Source organism: Pristiophorus japonicus, unplaced genomic scaffold (assembly GCF_044704955.1).
Source record: "Pristiophorus japonicus isolate sPriJap1 unplaced genomic scaffold, sPriJap1.hap1 HAP1_SCAFFOLD_29, whole genome shotgun sequence".
Classification (NCBI taxonomy): Eukaryota; Metazoa; Chordata; class Chondrichthyes; family Pristiophoridae; genus Pristiophorus; species Pristiophorus japonicus.
The window spans coordinates 15,997,689-16,018,704 of NW_027252668.1; the positions used below are offsets into that span (position 1 = coordinate 15,997,689).

A 21,016-nucleotide genomic window follows, 5' to 3' on the forward strand; every position below is an offset into this window, starting at 1 on the left:
CACCTTCGGACGCAGAGCTCCAGGTCCGCGACAATACCAGGCCACCAGACGTGGGATCTGGCTATGGCCTTCATGAGAACAATCCCCGGGTGCTCGCGGTGGAGCTACCAGACAAATGCCTCTCTGCCTCGCAGAGGCATGGCTACTCGACTGCCCCACATCAGGCAGTCTGCTTGAAGTGATAGCTCATGCATGCTCCTGTGAAAGGGTTTTAATTCCTCAGGGAAGGCATCACGAGCCTCTGCCCAGTCACCGGTTAGGACACATCTTTTTACTAAGGATAACGTGGGGTTGCTGGCCGTCCAGGCTCTGATTTGGTGAGTTGTTATGGGCGAACCTGTGGACTCAAAGGCATTGATTGACATGACTATGTCACAGTCCTGTTCGTCAGACCCTTCCGTGGTGGCCAGGGGTAGCATGATGAGCGCCTCGGAACAGTTGTCTGTGCCTGGTCTGTGCCTTATGGTATAGTCGTAGGACGCCAGCATGAGTGCCCACCGTTGAATTGGCGCCGAGGCGTTGCCGTTTATTGCCTTACAGAAACTTCTGGTACAACAGCCCCAACAGAGGGGAGCTGACCAGTGAGCTCCCTCGTTGCTGATCGGGAATGTGTTGGCTCACCTTAAACAACTTCTGTCCCAAACTGAGGGCCCAACTTTCGGGTGGAGTTGCTCCTAGTTTTTTGGAGCAACTAGTTTACTTTGGAGAATGTTAGAAATTGCAATTCTCGGATATTAGTTTGCTCCAGTTCAACTGAGTTCGTTGAGGTTGGCTTCACATAAGTTATTTTTTTTCAAAATGGGGTGTGTCCAGCCATTCAAGCCTTTTTTGCAAGATTCGGCAGTGAAAACTTACTACAAACTATCTCCGGCTGGAGTAAGTTCCCACTTTGTAAGTTCAGAACAACCTTACCGAGACGTAAGCTCAGTGCAGGCACAGCCAGAGAGGGGGTGGGAATTAAACACAAAAAGGACTGAAGCATTAAACACATCACTTAAAATTTCCAAAAACCTCTTTTGATGATATCTTGCCTTATATTTGCTGAATGAGGATAGTTGCTTCTCTTTTTATAAATAAACAAGTGTTACCTCACGGCTGAGGCAGGCACATTCCGGCTGCTTTCAGATGAGCTGTAAGAGATTATTTAAGAGTCCAAGGATCCTGTAGCCCCCCACAATAGGATATCCTCTCCCCCGGAGTTTTCCTCAGCGTGTGCTCGGTGTACGGGGAGCTTTGGCCTGGGTCTGAGGTAGCTTGCATCACAGGGATGGACAATAACCCTCTGAGCTCTGGAACTGGGAAGAGCGAATAACTAATGAGTTGTTTGTGGGTTTGAAATGCGGCTTAGATCTGCTGGTATTAACCGAGGCAGGGACTGTGAGACATTAATTGTGTTCAGATTTAATCACAGCAATATCCGCAGTCATGAGCTGAAAAGGACGAATAGCTGAAAAAACACAAGAAAAAAGCTTAAGAAATGTCAGCAATTGTGGTCAACTATTTAATGTGTTTCCTGCTCGTTTAGTGGTGCGGCGCTCACAGAGGGAGTCCGGATTCAGAAAGTAACTCTTTCATTCAAAATCTTTAAAAGAATGACATGCAACGAATTAAACTCTGTGTCGGGGGATGGGGATGGGTGAAGATTATTTGTTTTATTCCCCATTCATTAACCGACAGCGTTGTTTTGTAGAATCGTTACTGAGGGACAGTGGAAACTTCAATCACTGAACTTTAATTATTTAAGGATGTTGCATCATTGATGGTGTTTTCTCCCCTATCTGACTTTATACACTCTGCATTTAGGAGCCTTGTTTAAAATGTTCAGTGCTCATGCGACAAGGAACCTGGGGCGACTTTTGTTCAATTTATTTCACGGCAAAAATAGTCTCCAAAATAATGTTTCTGCCCGGGCTCGAACCGGGGACCTTTCGCGTGTGAGGCGAACGTGATAACCGCTACACTACAGAAACGCTGTGGTTCAAATCATCTCAGGAATATAACCAGAGCTTTAACCTACACAGCTGGCCGATACTTCAGGAGCTGGTTTTACGAGAAGAGAATGATGGTGCTATATTTAGGAAGGCTGTGAGTGTGGCAGGAACTGATCTCGTGTTTCCAAGACTTTACACATAGGAACAGGAGATGGCCATTTAGCAGCGAGTGGTTATGATCTGGAATGCACGGCTTGAAAGGGCGGTGGAGGAAGAATCAATCTTATCTTTCAGACGGGAGTTGGATAAGTGTCTGAAGGAAAAACAATTGCAGGGCTACGGGGGAAGGGCGGGGGAGTGGGACTCTCTGAGAGTCGGCACGGGCTCGATTGGCCGAATGGCCTTCCGTGCTGTAACCATTCCATGATTCGATAAGTTAGAGGCACATTTCATAGTGTGGGTGGGAGCACAACATTGCAAAGGGACATGGATTGAGTCGGCAAAACTAGAGGCATCTGATTCAGGAGATTCGCGGGGTGCGGGAATTCAGGTGTTTATTGACTTTGAAAGGAACATTTTTGCTTTGTGCCGTTTCGGACATTGAAATATTTGTGAAAGGAATTTTTTGCAGAAAGGGATGCAGCATTTAACCTTCTGCCATAACACTTCTTTCAGGTTGTCAGCTCACATTTCGTTTCGATGTTATTCTTCCAGAATTGCTATTTTCTTTGGTGTTTCACAATAACCAGACCCTTGCTCTAAAGTCAGTCTCACTGTTTCCCCAGTCTCCTGTTGATGTTATCAGCAATGAACATTTTGACCCAGACCCCGAAAGCACAGTGTGTAAAATGGTTTATGGTTTCAGAGTTCACTTGCAGAGCAGAGAAGAAATGATTCAATTATGGAGATCCTTCAGTTAGCATTTCTTTAATTGAGCAAAAGGAGAATGTGGGTTCATTAATGATGATTTTCCATGAAAGCAACATAAAATTAAAAGAAATGCAATCGCCCAACATGGGGCTCAAACCCAGGACCTTGTAATAAAGCGTCTCATGTTCTACCGACTGAGCACGCCGGGATTCTGTCTAACGCTAGATTTTATCGCTCATTGCAGCCAGGCGCCTGTTGGCCACCCGCAGCCTGGATACAGTAACGTCCCAACAGCTCATTGACTGTGGGAGTGGGACTGTGCGGTGCTTCAGAAGACAGGTCGAAAAAGCAAATTCACTGATTCCGTCCCATGTGCTCCTCCAATCAAGAATAGCAACACACTAAACATGCTTCAATAATGGTTACACCTGAGCTCCACAGATGTGCAGTAGTTGGCTCGTTGGTCTACGGGTATGATTCTCGCTTTGGGGTTGTTGCTTGAAATTTGCGAGAGGTCCCGGGTTCAAATCCCGGACGAGCCCTCAATTTACCCACGAATTTTGAACTTGCATCGAATTTTTGCAAATAAGGACTTGCATTTCGACAGCACCTTTCAGGAACTCATGACGCCCCAAAGCGCTTTACAGCCGTTGAGTTGTGTTTGAAGTGTTGGAGTGTGGGGAAAGATGTGCCCGAATCAACCCACACGAACTGCAACTCTTTACGAAGGAGTTCGGTGCAAAGAATCAGGTATCTCAGGAACTTTGCCTTTCTATGAATGAGGTCTGCTTGTACCTGCATTCAAGCTTGAAACAGCAACTGGGCTTCATCTCACGGGAGCAGCGTGTAGCGGATAGTGAGTAGGTGACCAGGTTGATGTCCGCCGCTTTCAATCTTTGAAATTTCACCAAACAAAGATACGGTGAATCCAACTGTCCCAGTCAAGCGACAGATTGAAGGGATCGGTGCTTCAAACAGAGCTGGAACACGCGCAGTGCAGTAATATGGTCCGCAACATTAAATGTCAGAGTTATTAAACAGACAATAATTAAACATACACTTAACAACAGTACTTACACCCAAACCTTGCGAATGTTCGCCGAAGAACTCAAACACGTTACAGTTCCCAGCTCGGTGTACAAATTGATCAAAAATTAATCGGATTCTAAACTATCTGTTCCAAATGCCACATTTTATATATTTTCCTTATCCCTGCTACGTGACAATTTAAATCTTTAATAGTATTACCTAACACAATGCCCAACTTCTGATGGAAAGTCATTAACCTGAAACGTTAACTCTGTTTCTCTCTCCACAGATGCTGCCTGACCTGCTCAGTGTTAACAGCATTTACTCTTTTTATTCTCCTAACTTATAATCAGAATATCACTTCCCTTGTCATCTAACTACACTCCTTCCTGATATGTAGCCTTGCCCTACAAACCAGGCTCCTTTCGGATGATTCAGGCATTCTTTGGAATTATAACTTCTGAACGATAACAATTATGTGAATTATGTAACTGTGTAATACTTGCCACCAGAGGGCGTGACTGTTGGAGTCCTAATGGTCACCTGCCCACACGTGCAGGGCCATGTTGTTCAGGCACTCTGGAATTGTAATAAAGAAGACTAAGGTCACACTAAATTTAGCTCACAGTACTCAGCCTCGGGGAGTTCTTCTCGACACAACAATTGGCGACGAGTAACAGAATACGAACCTTCAAACAACCATGGCTGCCGTTGGAATATTAGAGAGATCCGTAGAGGGTGATGATTGGGAAGCCTTCGTCGAGCAGCTCGACCAGTACTTTGTGGGCAACGAGCTGGAAGGAGACACTAACGTGGCCAAGCACAGGGTGGTTCTCCTCACCGTCTGTGGGCCTAAAATATACAGCCTCATCAAGAATCTGCTCACACCGACAAAACCAACGGAGAAGGAATATTCACAGTTGTGCACACTGGTTTTGGACTACCTCAAGCCGAAGGAGAGTATCCTCATGGACAGATATCGTTTTGACATGCACCATCGCTCCGGGGACCATGACCTGGCGGATTATGTCACCGACCTGAGACACCTCTCGGGACCTTGCTGCGTTGGGGCAAATGCTGTGGGACTTTTACGTGCTGGGCATCAGCCACGAGGTCAGTCTTTGAAAGCTGTTGGCTGCTGAAAACCGAGACCTGAGCAGGGCCATCGCTATCGCCCAGGCATGCATGGCCACGGACGATATCACCAAACAGATATCTTCTCAAAATCGAAGCTCACCGGCAAGTACTGTGCATAAAATGATGTCGCTAGCAGGCCGAACTGCATATGGCAGGATTGATACGTCTGTGGCTGCAAGACCTGTGATGACTCAGAGTGCGCCATCGTGGGTAAATGTGAATCTATTAGCAGCGTGTTGGTGCTGCGGGGGTAATCCTCGGGCCCATCAATGTCGATTCAAGCACGACGTGTGCAAAGGCTGTACAACGATGGGGTACCTCCAGTGAATGTGCAAACGTGCTGTGACTTACCACGTGGCTGAGGATGATCGATCCGGCACGGATCGCGCAGCACATGCAACTCAACCCAAGGAACAAGGACTCCCAGGTGCAGGTGGGGATGTAGCATTTTATCAGGGAGGCTTTGAGGGTGCGCCCGAAACGTTTCCTTTGGCCACCTGTGGCTCGCTTACCGTGTCGGAGTTCTGAGTAGAGCGCTTGCTTAGGGAGTATCATGTTGGGCATGTGGACAATGTGGCCCGCCCAGCGGAGCTTGTCGAGTGTGGTCAGTGCTTCAATGCTGGTGATGTTGGCCTGAGCGAGAACACTAATGTTGGTGCGTCTGTCCTCCCAGGGGATTTGCAGGATCTTGCGTAGACAGCCCTGGTGGTATTTGTCCAGTGATTTGCGATGTCTGCTGTATATAGTCCAAATCTCGGAGCCATACCGCGGTGCAGGTATCACCACCGCCCTGTAGACCATAAGCCTGATGCCAGATTTGAGGTCCTGGTCTTCAAACACCCTCCTCTTCAGGTGATCGAAGGCTGTGCTGGCACACTGGAGGCGGTGTTGTACCTCGTCAAAGATGTCTGCCATTGCTGAAAGTGGGTTCCCGAGGCGTGGAAAAGGTTCCCGAGGCGTGGAAAACGCACTTACAGCCTTCCTAAATATAGCACCCTTATTCTATTCTCTTAAAACAAGCTCCTGAATTCTCGGCTAGCTGTGTAGGTTAGAGCTGTGGTTTTATCCTCAGATAGATTCGACCACAGTGTTTCTGTAGTGTAGTAATTATCACATTCGCCTCACACACGAAAGGTCCCCGTTCTGAAACCGGGCGGAAAGATCTTGAAAACTTGAATATGGGCCGAATACCTGACTCCTGTTCGTAACTCTTCCGTTCTTCTGATCTCTTGACCTTTCACAGAAGAACAAACTCTCCTCTGAACATGCATGAGAAAGCTCCAGAAAATATTTCCCACCGTGGAGCTTTCGCGTGTGAGGCGAACGTGTTAACCGTTACACTGCGGAAACATCTCCACTTTCAGCACCAGATTACCAAAATTAAACCCAATGAGATCGGGATAAAAGTTCCTCACATGCTCAGAGAAAAATATATCATTGATGGTCGACAGAAGAATGAACAAACTTCAGCACCACGTCAGACGGAAATGTTCAGCGAGCAGGTGGACTGTTGAATCGCACATTTAAGGAGTTGGTGGTGACAAAACAAATGGGTTTCGCAAAATGATTAAATGGGACATAAACCCACATCTCCAGAGGAGAACAGTGACATGAACACAGCATCTTACACCGCTCGGCCGCCCTGACTATTCAGGGCTGTGTGTTGCCACCTGCAGGTTGATTTTGAACTATTGTGTCCTTTCACATGAAATAAACGAGGGCAGCAGGCGTATCTCTGCCTGACACCGGGGAAACAGTGAGACAGACCTTGGAGCAAGGGTTTGGTTATTTCGACACAGCAAAGGAAATATTAATTCTGGAAGGACAATATGCAAAAGAACAATGACCAGTGAGCTCCCTCGGAGCTGAGTGGGAATGTGTTGGCTCACCTTAAACAACTTCTGTCCCACACTGAAAGTTCTCAATCCTTCTCCTCCGCTGCCCTTTACAGAAATGTCACCAATCACCCAACCACCGTGTTCACTTCCTCACAATGGGGCCACAGAGTCTCCTACCATCTGCCCGCAATCAGCGAACTCACCCTGCTTACAAAATTATACCTCGAACACTTGCCTGGCAAAGGGCAGGAGAAGCCAGATAGTCTGTAAGGTCGGTCTATCACAGAAAGTATTGGTATTCATGGTGATTACAGCAATTATTAACCGTCTCACAGAACTCAATTATTTTTATGCGATGAATTGATCGAGGACTGAAACCAGGTTAGTGCGCTGGATCTTAACCCCTTGACCACCAGGGAACAGTTATGATACATGTCGATATAGTTATATATATTTATATATGAACCGAAATGTCAATGGCTACCTACCTAGAACTCGCGGTGCCCACGGTAGTGTGTCTAACTTTGAGTGAGAGAAACGGATCCACAGTGACACCTGTCATGAGTCCTACATGGTTATTGCTTGTACTATTGCAAGTTGTGCACCAGAGGTAACTGCAGTGGGAGGCTTGTAGCTTACATGTTCAGGTGTGCCTGGCCTGGTATAAAAGGCAAGCCATCAGGTGTGATCCTCACTCCGTGGTTATCAATAAAGGACGAAGGTCACTACAGTTCAAGCACTACACATTGTCTCGTGGAGTCATTATCAGAGCATCTGAAGGTATAACAATTGGCGACGGGATAACGGACCTTCACACGAAAATGGCTAACCTTGGTACGTTGCAGCAGGTCGCCGATTGTGATGATTGGGAAGCCTTTGTGGAGAGGCTTGTCCATTTCTTCACAGCAAACTATCTGGCAGGTGACAACACGGTCACACTGGCTGATAAGTGCAGAGCTATCCTGCTAACCAGTTGTGGGCCCACCGTCTACGGCCTCGTCAGGGACTTGTTGGCACCAGCGATGACAATGACCAAGATGTACGAGGAGCTTGTAACACTGATCCAAGAACAACTCAAGCCCAAAGAGAGCATCCTCACAGCCAGACAGCGGTTTTATACACACCGACGGCCCGAAGGCCAGGAGATCACGAAATATGCTGCAGACCTCAGGAGGCATTCGGCACCGTTGGATTTTGGTGACCTCCTCACCGAAGCACTGCGGGATATCTTCGTCATCGGAATCGGCCACGAGGGCCTTCTTCATAAGCTACTGTCAGCAGATACCACAGTCACACTGCAGAAGGCCATCTCCGTGAGCCAATCATTCATGACCTCGACCTGTGGCTCCAGGCAGATGACTCATCCTCAGGACTCGAACCCGGCAAGTACTGTGCACAGAGTGGTGCCTTTTAGAGGCTGGACTGTAGAACGTGAACCTTTTCAGGGGAGAGAGAACAGGTCCCCGAGTCCCTAAACTCAATGTCCATGGTCAGATCAGCCATGATCTTATTGAATAGCAGAGCAGGATCGAGGGGCCTAATGTCCGACTCCTGTTCCTATTTCTTCTGTTCTTTTGTTAATCATTTAAGGAGCTTGAATTATTGATGAAGTTTTCTACGCTATCTGACATTACACACTCTGTATTTCGGAGACTGGTTTAAAATTTTCAGTGCTCATGCGACAAGGAACCTGGGGCGAATTTTGTTCAATTTATTTCACAGCAAATGTAGTCTTAAAATAATGTTTCTACACGGGTTCAAACCGGGGACCTTTCACGTGTGGTTCTCCAAGTGGTGGAGGTTGCGCTCGAGTTTAAAATGGTGTATTCGATCCACTTTGAAAATGCATCTACAACTACGAGGATCATTTTGCCCATGTTTGGGCCCGCATCGTCTACGTGCACCCGCGACCACGGTTTGGTAGGCCAGGGCCAGGGGCTCAGTGGAGCCTCCCTGGGGGCATTGCTGAGCTGGGCACAAATAGTGCACCTTCGGACGCAGAGCTCCAGGTGCGCGTCAATACCAGGCCACCAGACGTGGGATCTGGCTATGGCCTTCATGAGAACAATCCCCAGGTGCTCGCGGTGGAGCTACCAGACAAATGCCTCTCTGCCTCGCAGAGGCATGACTACTCGACTGCCCCACATCAGGCAGTCTGCTTGAAGTGATAGCTCATGCATGCTCCTGTGAAAGGGTTTTAATTCCTCAGGGAAGGCATCACGAGCCTCTGCCCAGTCACCGGTTAGGACACATCTTTTTACTAAGGATAACGTGAGGTTGCTGGCCGTCCAGGCTCTGATTTGGTGAGTTGTTATGGGCGAACCTGTGGACTCAAAGGCATTGATTGCCATGACTATCTCACAGTCCTGTTCGTCAGACCCTTCCGTGGTGGCCAGGGGTAGCATGATGAGCGCCTCGGAACAGTTGTCTGTGCCTGGTCTGTGCCTTATGGTATTGTCGTAGGACGCCAGCATGAGTGCCCACCGTTGAATTGGCGCCGAGGCGTTGCCGTTTATTGCCTTACAGAAACTTCTGGTACAACAGCCCCAACAGAGGGGAGCTGACCAGTGAGCTCCCTCGTTGCTGATCGGGAATGTGTTGGCTCACCTTAAACAACTTCTGCCCCACACTGAGGGCCCAACTTTCGGGTGGAGTTGCTCCTAGTTTTTTGGAGCAACTAGTTTACTTTGGAGAATGTTAGAAATTGCAATTCTCGGATATTAGTTTGCTCCAGTTCAACTGAGTTCGTTGAGTTTGGCTTCACATAAGGTATTTTTTTTCAAAATGGGGTGTGTCCAGCCATTCAAGCCTTTTTTGCAAGATTCGGCAGTGAAAACTTACTACAAACTAACTCCGGCTGGAGTAAGTTCCCACTTAGTAAGTTCAGAACAACCTTACCGAGAGGTAAGCTCAGTGCAGGCACAGCCAGAGAGGGGGTGGGAATTAAACACAAAAAGGACTGAAGCATTAAACACATCACTTAAAATGTCCAAAAACCTCTTTTGATGATATCTTGCCTTATATTTGCTGAATGAGGATAGTTGCTTCTCTTTTTATAAATAAACAAGTGTTACCTCACGGCTGAGGCAGGCACATTCCGGCTGCTTTCAGATGAGCTGTAAGAGATTATTTAAGAGTCCAAGGATCCTGTAGCCCCCCACAATAGGATATCCTCTCCCCCGGAGTTTTCCTCAGCGTGTGCTCGGTGTACGGGGAGCTTTGGCCTGGGTCTGAGGTAGCTTGCATCACAGGGATGGACAATAACCCTCTGAGCTCTGGAACTGGGAAGAGCGAATAACTAATGAGTTGTTTGTGGGTTTGAAATGCGGCTTAGATCTGCTGGTATTAACCGAGGCAGGGACTGTGAGACATTGCATTGTGTTCAGGTTTAATCACAGCAATATCCACAGTCAGGAGCTGAAAAGGACGAATAGCTGAAAAAACACAAGAAAAAAGCTTAAGAAATGTCAGCAATTGTGGTCAACTATTTAATGTGTTTCCTGCTCGTTTAGTGGTGCGGCGCTCACAGAGGGAGCCCGGATTCAGAAAGTAACTCTTTCATTCAAAATCTTTAAAAGAATGACATGCAACGAATTAAACTCTGTGTCGGGGGATGGGGATGGGTGAAGATTATTTGTTTTATTCCCCATTCATTAACCGACAGCGTTGTTTTGTAGAATCGTTGCTGAGCAACAGTGGAAACTTCAATAACTGAACTTTAATTATTTAAGAATTTTGAATCATTGATGAAGTTTTCTCCCCTATCTGACTTTATACACTCTGCATTTAGGAGCCTTGTTTAAAATGTTCAGTGCTCATGCGACAAGGAACCTGGGGCGACTTTTGTTCAATTTATTTCACGGCAAAAATAGTCTCCAAAATAATGTTTCTGCCCGGGCTCGAACCGGGGACCTTTCGCGTGTGAGGCGAACGTGATAACCGCTACACTACAGAAACGCTGTGGTTCAAATCATCTCAGGAATATAACCAGAGCTTTAACCTACACAGCTGGCCGATACTTCAGGAGCTGGTTTTACGAGAATGGAATTACGGTGCTGTATTTAGGAAGGCTGTTATTGTGGCAGGAATTGATCTCGTGTTTCCAAGACTTTACACATAGGAACAGGAGATGGCCATTTAGCAGCGAGTGGTTAGGATCTGGAATGCACGGCTTGAAAGGGCGGTGGAGGAAGAATCAATCTTATCTTTCAGACGGGAGTTGGATCAGTGTCTGAAGGAAAAACAATTGCAGGGCTACGGGGGAAGGGCGGGGGAGTGGGACTCTCTGAGAGTCGGCACGTGCTCGATTGGCCGAATGGCCTTCCGTGCTGTAACCATTCCATGATTCGATAAGTTAGTGGCACATTTCATAGTGTGGGTGGGAGCACAACATTGCAAAGGGACATGGATTGAGTCGGCAAAACTAGAGGCATCTGATTCAGGAGATTCGCGGGGTGCGGAAATTCAGGTGTTTATTGACATTGAAAGGAACATTTTTGCTTTGTGCCGTTTCGGACATTGAAATATTTGTGAAAGGAATTTTTTGCAGAAAGGGATGCAGCATTAAACCTTCTGCCTTAACACTTCTTTCAGGGTGTCAGCTCACATTTCGTTTCGATGTTATTCTTCCAGAATTGCTATTTTCTTTGGTGTTTCACAATAACCAGACACTTGCTCTAAAGTCAGTCTCACTGTTTCCCCAGTCTCCTGTTGATGTTACCAGCAATGAACATTTTGACGCAGACCCCGAAAGCACAGTGTGTAAAATGGTTTACGGTTTCAGAGTTCACTTGCAGAGCAGAGAAGAAATGATTCAATTATGGAGTTCCTTCAGTTAGCATTTCTTTAATTGAGCAAATGAAGATTGTGGATTCATTAATGATGATTTTCCATGAAAGCAACATAAAATTAAAAGAAATGCAATCGCCCAACATGGGGCTCAAACCCAGGACCTTGTTATGAAGAGTCTCATGTTCTACCGACTGAGCACGCCGGGATTCTGGCTAACGCTATATTTTATCGCTCATTGCAGCCAGGCGCCTGTTGGCCACCCGCAGCCTGGATACAGTAACGTCCCAACAGCTCATTGACTGTCGGGGTGGGACTGTGCGGTGCTTCAGAAGAGAGGTCGAAAAAGCAAATTCACTGATTCCGTCCCATGTGCTCCTCCAATCAAGAATAGCAACACACTAAACATGCTTCAATAATGGTTACACCTGAGCTCCACAGATGCGCAGTAGTTGGCTCGTTGGTCTAGGGGTATGATTCTCGCTTTGGGGTTGTTACTTGAAATTTGCGAGAGGTCCCGGTTTCAAATCACGGACGAGCCCTCAATTTCCCCACGAATTTTGAACTTGCATCGAATTTTTGCAAAGAAGGACTTGCATTTCGACAGCACCTTTCAGGAACTCATGACGCCCCAAAGCGCTTTACAGCCGTTGAGTTGCGTTTGAAGTGTTGGAGTGTGGGGAAAGATGTGCCCGAATCACCCCACACGAACTGCAACTCTTTACGAAGGAGTTCGGTGCAAAGAATCAATTATCTCAGGGACTTTGCCTTTGTATGAATGAGGTCTGCTTGTACCTGCATTCAAGCTTGAAACAGCAACTGGGCTTCATCTCACGGGAGCAGCGTGTAGCGGATAGTGAGTAGGTGACCAGGTTGATGTCCGCCGCTTTCAATCTTTGAAATTTCACCAAACAAAGATACGGTGAATCCAACTGTCCCAGTCAAGCGACAGATTGAAGGGATCGGTGCTTCAAACAGAGCTGGAACACGCGCAGTGCAGTAATATGGTCCGCAACATTAAATGTCAGAGTTATTAAACAGACAATAATTAAACATACACTTAACAACAGTACTTACACCCAAACCTTGCGAATGTTCGCCGAAGAACTCAAACATGTTACAGTTCCCAGCTCGGTCTACAAATTGATCAAAAATTAATCGGATTCTAAACTATCTGTTCCAAATGCCACATTTTATATATTTTCCTTATCCCTGCTACGTGACAATTTAAATTTTTAATAGTATTACCTAACAAAAGTGCCCAACTTCTGATGGAAGGTCATTAACCTGAAACGTTAACTCTGTTTCTCTCTCCACAGATGCTGCCTGACCTGCTCAGTGTTACCAGCATTTACTCTTTTTATTCTCCAAACTTATAATAGGGAAAATAACTTCCCTTGTCATCTAACTACACTCCTTCCTGATATGTAGCCTTGCCCTACAAACCAGGCTCCTTTCGGATGATTCAGGCATTCATTGGAATTATAACTTCTGAACGATAACAATTATGTGAATTATGTAACTATGTAATACTTGCCACCAGAGGGCGTGACTGCTGGAGTCCTAATGGTCACCTGCCCACACGTGCAGGGCCAGTATCAAAGGTCGGCTGCCATGTTGTTCAGGCACTCTGGAGTTGTAATAAAGAAGACTAAGATCACACTCAATTTAGCTCACAGTACTCAGCCTCGGGGCGTTCTTCTCTACACAACAATTGGCGACGAGTAACAGAATACGAACCTTCAAACAACCATGGCTGCCGTTGGAATATTAGAGAGATCCGTAGAGGGTGATGATTGGGAAGCCTTCGTCGAGCAGCTCGACCAGTACTTTGTGGGCAACGAGCTGGAAGGAGACACTAACGTGGCCAAGCACAGGGTGGTTCTCCTCACCGTCTGTGGGCCTAAAATATACAGCCTCATTAAGAATCTGCTCACACCGACAAAACAAACGGAGAAGGAATATTCAGAGTTGTGCACACTGGTTTGGGACTACCTCAAGCCGAAGGAGAGTATCCTCATGGCCAGATTTCGTTTTGACACGCAACATCGCTGCGGGGACCAGGACCTGGCGGATTATGTCACCGACCTGAGACACCTCTCGGGACCTTGCTGCGTTGGGGCAAATGCTGTGGGACTTTTACGTGCTGGGCATCAGCCACGAGCTCAGCCTTTGAAAGCTGTTGGCTGCTGAAAACCGAGACCTGAGCAGGGCAATCGCGATCGCCCAGGCATGCATGGCCACGGACGAGAACACCAAACAAATATCTTCTCAACATCGAAGCTCACCGGCAAGTACTGTGCATAAAATGATGTCGCTAGCAGTCCCAACTGCATATGGCAGGGCCTATACGTCTGTGGCTGCAAGACCTGTGATGACTCAGAGTGCGCCATCGTGGGTAAATGTGAATCTATTAGCACCTTGTTGGTGCTGCGGGGGTAATCCTCGGGCCCATCAATGTCGATTCAAGCACGACGTGTGCAAAGGCTGCACAACGATGGGGTACCTCCAGTGAATGTGCAAACGTGCTGTGACATACCACGTGGCTGAGGATGTTCGATCCGGCACGGATCACGCAGCACATGCAACTCAATCCAAGGAACAAGGACTCCCAGGTGCAGGTGGGGATGTAGCTTTTTATCAGGGAGGCTTTGTGGGTGCGCCCGAAACGTTTCCTTTGGCCACCTGTGGCTCGCTTACCGTGTCGGAGTTCTGAGTAGAGCGCTTGCTTAGGGAGTCTCATGTTGGGCATGTGGACAATGTGGCCCGCCCAGCGGAGCTTGTCGAGTGTGGTCAGTGCTTCAATGCTGGTGATGTTGGCCTGAGCGAGAACACTAATGTTGGTGCGTCTGTCCTCCCAGGGGATTTGCAGGATCTTGCGTAGACAGCCCTGGTGGTATTTGTCCAGTGATTTGAGATGTCTGCTGTATATAATCCATGTCTCGGAGCCATACCGCGGTGCAGGTATCACCACCGTCCTTTAGACCATAAGCCTGATGCCAGATTTGAGGTCCTGGTCTTCAAACACCCTCCTCCTCAGGTGATCGAAGGCTGTGCTGGCACACTGGAGGCGGTGTTGGACCTCGTCATCGATATCTGCCATTGCTGATAGTAGGTTCCCGAGGCGTGGAAAAGGTTCCCGAGGCGTGGAAAAGGCACTTACAGCCTTCCTAAATATAGCACCCTTATTCTATTCTCTTAAAACAAGCTCCTGAATTCTCGGCTAGCTATGTAGGTTAGAGCTGTGGTTTTATCCTCAGATCGATTCGACCACAGTGTTTCCGTCGTGTAGTAGTTATCACATTCGCCTCACACACGAAAGGTCCCCGTTCTGAAACCGGGCGGAAAGATCTTGAAAACTTGAATATGGGCCGAATACCTGACTCCTGTTCGTAACTCTTACGTTCTTCTGATCTCTTGACCTTTCACAGAAGAACAAACTCTCCTCTGAACATGCATGAGAAAGCTCCAGAAAATATTTCCCCCCGAGGTGCTTTCGCGTGTGAGGCGAACGTGTTAACCGTTACACTGCGGAAACATCTCCACTTTCAGCACCAGATTACCAAAGTTAAACCCAATGAGATCGGGATAAAAGTTCCTCACATGCTCAGAGCAAAATATATCATTGATGGTCGACAGAAGAATGAACAAACTTCAGCACCAGGTCAGACGGAAATGTTCAGCGAGCAGGTGGACTGTTGAATCGCACATTTAAGGAGTTGGTGGTGACAAAACAAATGGGTTTCGCTTAATGATTAAATGGGACATGAACCCAAATCTCCAGAAGAGAAAAGTGACGTGAACACAGCACCTTACACCGCTCGGCCGCCCTGACTATTCAGGGCTGTGTGTGGCCACCTGCAGGTTGATTTTGAACTATTGTGTCCTTTCACATGAAATAAACGAGGGCAGCAGGCGTATCTCTGCCTGACACCGGGGAAACAGTGAGACAGACCTTGAAGCAAGGGTTTGGTTATTTCGACACAGCAAAGGAAATATTAATTCTGGAAGGACAATATGCAAAAGAACAATGACCTGTGAGCTCCCTCGGAGCTGAGTGGGAATTTGTTGGCTCACCTTAAACAACTTCTGTCCCACACTGAAAGTTCTCAATCATTCTCCTCCGCTGCCCTTTACAGAAATGTCACCAATCACCCAGCCACCGTGTTCACTTCCTCACAATGGGGCCACCGAGTCTCCTACCATCTGCCCGCAATCAGCGAACTCACCCTGCTTACAAAATTATACCTCGAACACGTGCCTGGCAAAGGGCAGGAGAAGCCAGATAGTCTGTAAGCTCGGTCTATCACAGAAAGTATTGGTATTCATGGTGATTACAGCAATTATTAATCGTCTCACAGACCTCAATTATTTTTATGCGACGAATTGATCGAGGATTGAAACCAGGTTATCGCACTGGATCTTAACCGCTTGACCACCAGGGAACAGTTATGATACATGTCGATTTATTTATATATATTTATATATGAACCTGAATGTCAATGGCTACCTACCTAGACCTCGTCGTGCCCACGGTAGTGTGTCTAACTTTGAGTGAGAGGAACGGTTCCACAGTGACAACTGTCATGTGTCCTACATGGTTATTGCTTGAACTATTGGAAGTTGTGCACCAGAGGGCACTGCAGTGGGAGGCTTGTAGATTACCTGTTCAGGTGTGCCTGGCCTGGTATAAAAGGCAAGCCATCAGGTTTGATGCTCACTCTGTGGTTATCAATAAAGGACGAAGATCACTACAGTTCAAGCACTACACATTGTCTCGTGGAGTCATTATCAGAGCATCTGAAGGTGACGCGATTACGGACCTCCACACGAAAATGGCTAAACTTGGTACGTTGCAGCAGTTCGCCGATGGTGATGATTGGGAAGCCTTTGTGGAGTGGCTTGTCCATTTCTTCACAGCAAACTATCTGGCAGGTGACAACCCGGTCACACTGGCTGATAAGTGCAGAGCTATCCTGCTAACCAGTTGTGGGCCCACCTTCTACAGCCTCGTCAGGGACTTGCTGGCACCAGCGAAGACAATGACCAAGATGTACGAGGAGCTTGTAACACTGATCCAAGAACAACTCAAGCCCAAAGAGAGCATCTTCACAGCCAGACAGCGGTTTTATACACACCGACGGCCCGAAGGCCAGGAGATCGAAATATGCTGCAGACCTCAGGAGGCTGGCGGCACCGTGGGATTTTGGTGACCACCTCACCGAAACACTGCGGGATATCTTTGTCATCGGAATCGGCCACAAGGGCCTTCTTCATAAGCTACTGTCAGCGGATACCAAAGTCACACTGCAGAAGGCCATCTCCGTGAGCCAAGCATTCATGACCTCGACCTGTGGCTCTCGGCGGATGACTCATCCTCAGGACTCAAACCCGGCAAGTATTGTGCACAGAGTGGTGCCTTTTAGAGGCTGGACTGCAGAAAGTGAACCTTCTCAGGGGAGAGAGAACAGGCCCCCGAGTCCCTTAACTCAGAATCCATGGTTAGATCAGCCATGAACTTTTTGAATGGCAGAACAGGATCGAGAGGCCGAATGGCCGACTCCTGTTCCTATTTCTTCTGTTCTTATGTTAATCATTTAAAGAGCTTAATCATTGATGTAGTTTTCTCCCCTATCTGACTTTATCCACTCTGTGTGTAGGAGACTAGTTTAAAATATTCACTGCTCATGCGACAAGGAACCTTGGGCGACTTTTGTTCAATTCATTTACAACAAAATAGCCTCCAAAATAATGTTTCCGCTTGGGCTTGAACCAGAGACTTTTCGCGTGTGAGGCGAGTGTGATAACCGCTACACTACAGAAACGGAGTGATTAAAGTAATCTTAGGAATATAATCAGAGCTTTAACCTACACAGCGGGCCGACACTTCAGCAGCTGGTTTTCCGAGAATAGAATGACGATGTTGGAGTGGATTTTCAGACAAAGCAAAGCATGATGGGGTAAGCCACCACGAAATGAAATTTGTTCCAAGAAGCCTATCTGCTGTCCCTGATATGAACTCTGCAGCAACAAGTGACTCCTGGCCAGGTGCAGGCCACTGTTTCATCGATAGCTATGCAACAGAATAACTAACCACAAAAGAAGATAAAGAGGAAGGGCCCGCAAACTCGCACCATGCTATCAGGTTTTACTAGGACTAAAAAGTTGAATGTAAATGAATTGCGTTGCCATATGGATCGATTGGTTGTTTGTAAATTAATTTAAATGATTGTATTCCGCCCCCTGTAAACTGCTTAGAACCCTGCGGCACAAGGCACTCGGGGAGATCGCTGGATCTCAACTCTTCTCCCAGAGCTCTGTTAGCAATAAAGTTGTTTCTCTTACCTTACCAGAATCTATGTGAATTTATTTTCACCAACAGTGGATGCAGAGAGGATTTTTCCACCGATGGGGGAGACTGGAACTAGGGGCATGATCTTAGAATAAGGGGCCGCCTATTTAAAACTGAGATGAGGAGGAATTTCTTCTCTCAGAGGGCTGTAAATCTGTGGAATTCACTGTTACAGAGAGCTGTGGAAGCTGGGAAATTGAATATATTTAGGACAGAAATAGACAGTTTCTTCAACAATAAGGGGTTAAGGGGTTATGGGCAGCGGTCGGGGAAGTGGAGCTGAGTCCATGATCGGATCATCCATGATCTTATTAAATGGTGGAGCAGGCTCGAGGGGCCGTATGGCCGACTCTTGCTCCTATTTCTTATGTTCCTTTGACTAATACACATCAACATCCTGGGCGTCACCATTGACAAAGTAGATGTGGGCAAGCCTGGCGAGCTCAGCCTGTAAAGCATGAGATTTTTAATGTGAAGGTCATGTGTTCGAGCCCCACCTTGCGTGAATTATTTTCCTTAAACTTTTATGTTACTTTCACGGGAATTAACCCACACATTCAAAAAGTAGTTAGATTTGTCCCTTATGTCTAAAAGGATCAAGGGGTATGGAGAGAAAGCAGGAAAGTGGTACTGAGGGAATGATCAGCTATGATCATAGTGAATGGTGGTGCAGGTTCGAAGGGCCGAATGGCCGACTACTGCACCTATTTTCTATGTTTCTATGTTTCCCCTTGTGGGGGAGTCTAGAACTTGGGGGCACAGTTTCAGAATAAGCGGTCATAAGAACATAAGAAGTCGGAGCAGGAGTAGGCCACATGGTCCCTCGATCCTGCTCCACCATTCAATACGATCATGGCTGATCCCCATAACCCTTTATTCCCTGAAGGTTTAAGGGTCGCCCATTTAAAAGGGAGATGAGGAGGAATTTCTTCTCTCAGGGAGTGGTGAATCTTTGGAGATCTCTGCCCCAGAGAGCTGTGGAGGCTGGGTCATTGAATATATTTCAGGTGGAGATGGACAGATTTTTGGACGAGGCCATATGGATTGAATTGGAGAACAGAAAAGGGGCAATCACACGACTGGGAATGTACGGGACACCCCCGAACATCCAGAGGGAGATGTAGGGTCTGGTTATTGTGATTAAGCAAGGAAACTATCGATCCTGGAGGACAAATACTCTGTTCCAAAGGAAACGGACCCAGCCTCTCCAATTGATCAGTTAATTAATGATGTTTTCGCGTGAAAGCAAGAGAAAAGTTTAACAAAACTTATTCGCCCAACCCTGAATTTAAAAGTCTCAAGCTTTACCGACTGAGCTAGCCAGGCTGGGCAAATGTGGCATCCTTGACGTATGTCAAATATTGTGGGTGGATTAATGATAATTGAAATCATGATTGAGTATCTGACAGACTTGAATAATGGAGTTCCTTCAGTTAGCATTTCTTTCATTGTGCAAAAGAAGATTGTGGGTTATTAATGATGTTTTTCCATGAAAGCTGCATTAAATTCAAATAAATGTAATCCCCTGACGTGGGGCTCGTACTCACGACCTTGAGATTAAAAGTGTCATACTCTACCGACTGAGCTAGCCGGGCTTCCGGCTAACGCAGGTTTTTATCGCTCATTGCAGCCAGGCGCCTGTTGGCTCCGCCCCAGATGTTGAAACTTGCTGTTGAAACTTGTGCAGTGTTTATCACGTTTGCTTTACACGCATAACGTCCCTGGTTCAATCCCGGCCAGAAACATTATGTTTAAACTTTCTGTGGATGAACAATCGGAGGCGAGTTTAGTCTCCCGGCAAATGCTGCCTGACCTGCTGAGATTTCCAGCATTTGCTGTTTTTATTTGCTATTTATTCTCCTGGCAAAAGGGCTCCCTTATTCATTAATTGCTCTTTATTTCACTTCAATAAATGGATAACATTGACTGAGAGAAAACGGGTCCACCGGGGACCTTTTGCGTGTGAGGCCAACGTGATATCCGCTACACTGCAGCCCATCAAAGGGCGAGAAAACACTGAATATAAAGGATGAGCTGACAAATATCAGGTGCAGTGCAGTCTGGTCAACGTCACACCCTCCTTTCTTATTCAGCAGAGGCATGAACGGGAGTCAGACGCCACAAAGTTTCATTAAAGACACAAATACAAGTAACACTTGCAAATCTTTTCAGTGTAAAATTCTTTGACTTTATTTGAAATCCTATTGCGTTGAATCTGCAAATACGCACGGAGGGATATTATCTTCACTACTGATTGTATTTTGTGTGCACGATAGGAATAACCGGTGCTGTTAAATTTGATAATAAATTTGCCCCAGATCCCTGAAGACTTTGAACCAGAAAGCTAAAATACAGTGAGTAAAATGGGATATGGTTTTCGAGTTAAGATGCAAAGCACAGGAGAAATGATTGAAGTATGGACTGTTCCTGCGTTAGCATTTGATTGATTGTGCAACAGAATGTGAGGGGTTAATGATTGATGGTTTCCCGTGAAAGCAAGAGAAAAGTTTAAGAAGAAATCATACGGTGCCTGTCAGGTGAGCGCTGTCTGTGATACCTGGTGGGAATGGGAGCGGATTTTAAAGCCCCTTGTATTGCAGTACCTTCATATAGTAAAACATCTCCAGCTCACTGTGTAGGTCTCATGGTGCAACGGTAGTGTGTCTGAATCCAGATCCGAAGGTTGTGTGTTCAGATCACTGCGGGGTCACTGTTCTCTTGGATATTTCTCTTCCAGAATTATTATTTCCTTGGCTGTTTGGCAATTACCAGACCCTTGCTCCAAGGTCTGTCTAACTGTTTCCCCGGTGGCAGGCAGAGATATGATTTCTGCCCTCATTTATTTCATGTGACAGGACACAAAAGTTCAAAATCAACCTGCAGGTGGCCAGAGGCAGCACTGAATATTCAGGATGGCCGAGCGGTGTAAGGTGCTGTGTTCACGTCACTGTTTCCTCTGGAAATGTCGGTTTATGTCCCACTTCTGACATTTCTTATATTTAATCATGAAGCGGAATCCATTTGTTTTGTCACCACCAACTTCTTAAAAGTACGATTCAGCAGTCCACCTG

At 46.7% G+C, this 21,016-nt stretch overlaps 2 non-coding genes across 2 annotated transcripts; both read right to left on the reverse strand.

The window, feature by feature from the left end:
• Positions 1 to 1,897: 1,897 nt before the first annotated feature.
• Positions 1,898 to 1,970, reverse strand: trnav-cac (transfer RNA valine (anticodon CAC)). Its single transcript has one exon. It is a non-coding gene; the product is annotated as a tRNA-Val (tRNA).
• An 8,719-nt stretch (positions 1,971 to 10,689) lies between these two features.
• On the reverse strand, positions 10,690 to 10,762 carry trnav-cac (transfer RNA valine (anticodon CAC)). Its single transcript has one exon. It is a non-coding gene; the product is annotated as a tRNA-Val (tRNA).
• Between the last annotated feature and the right edge of the window lie 10,254 nt (positions 10,763 to 21,016).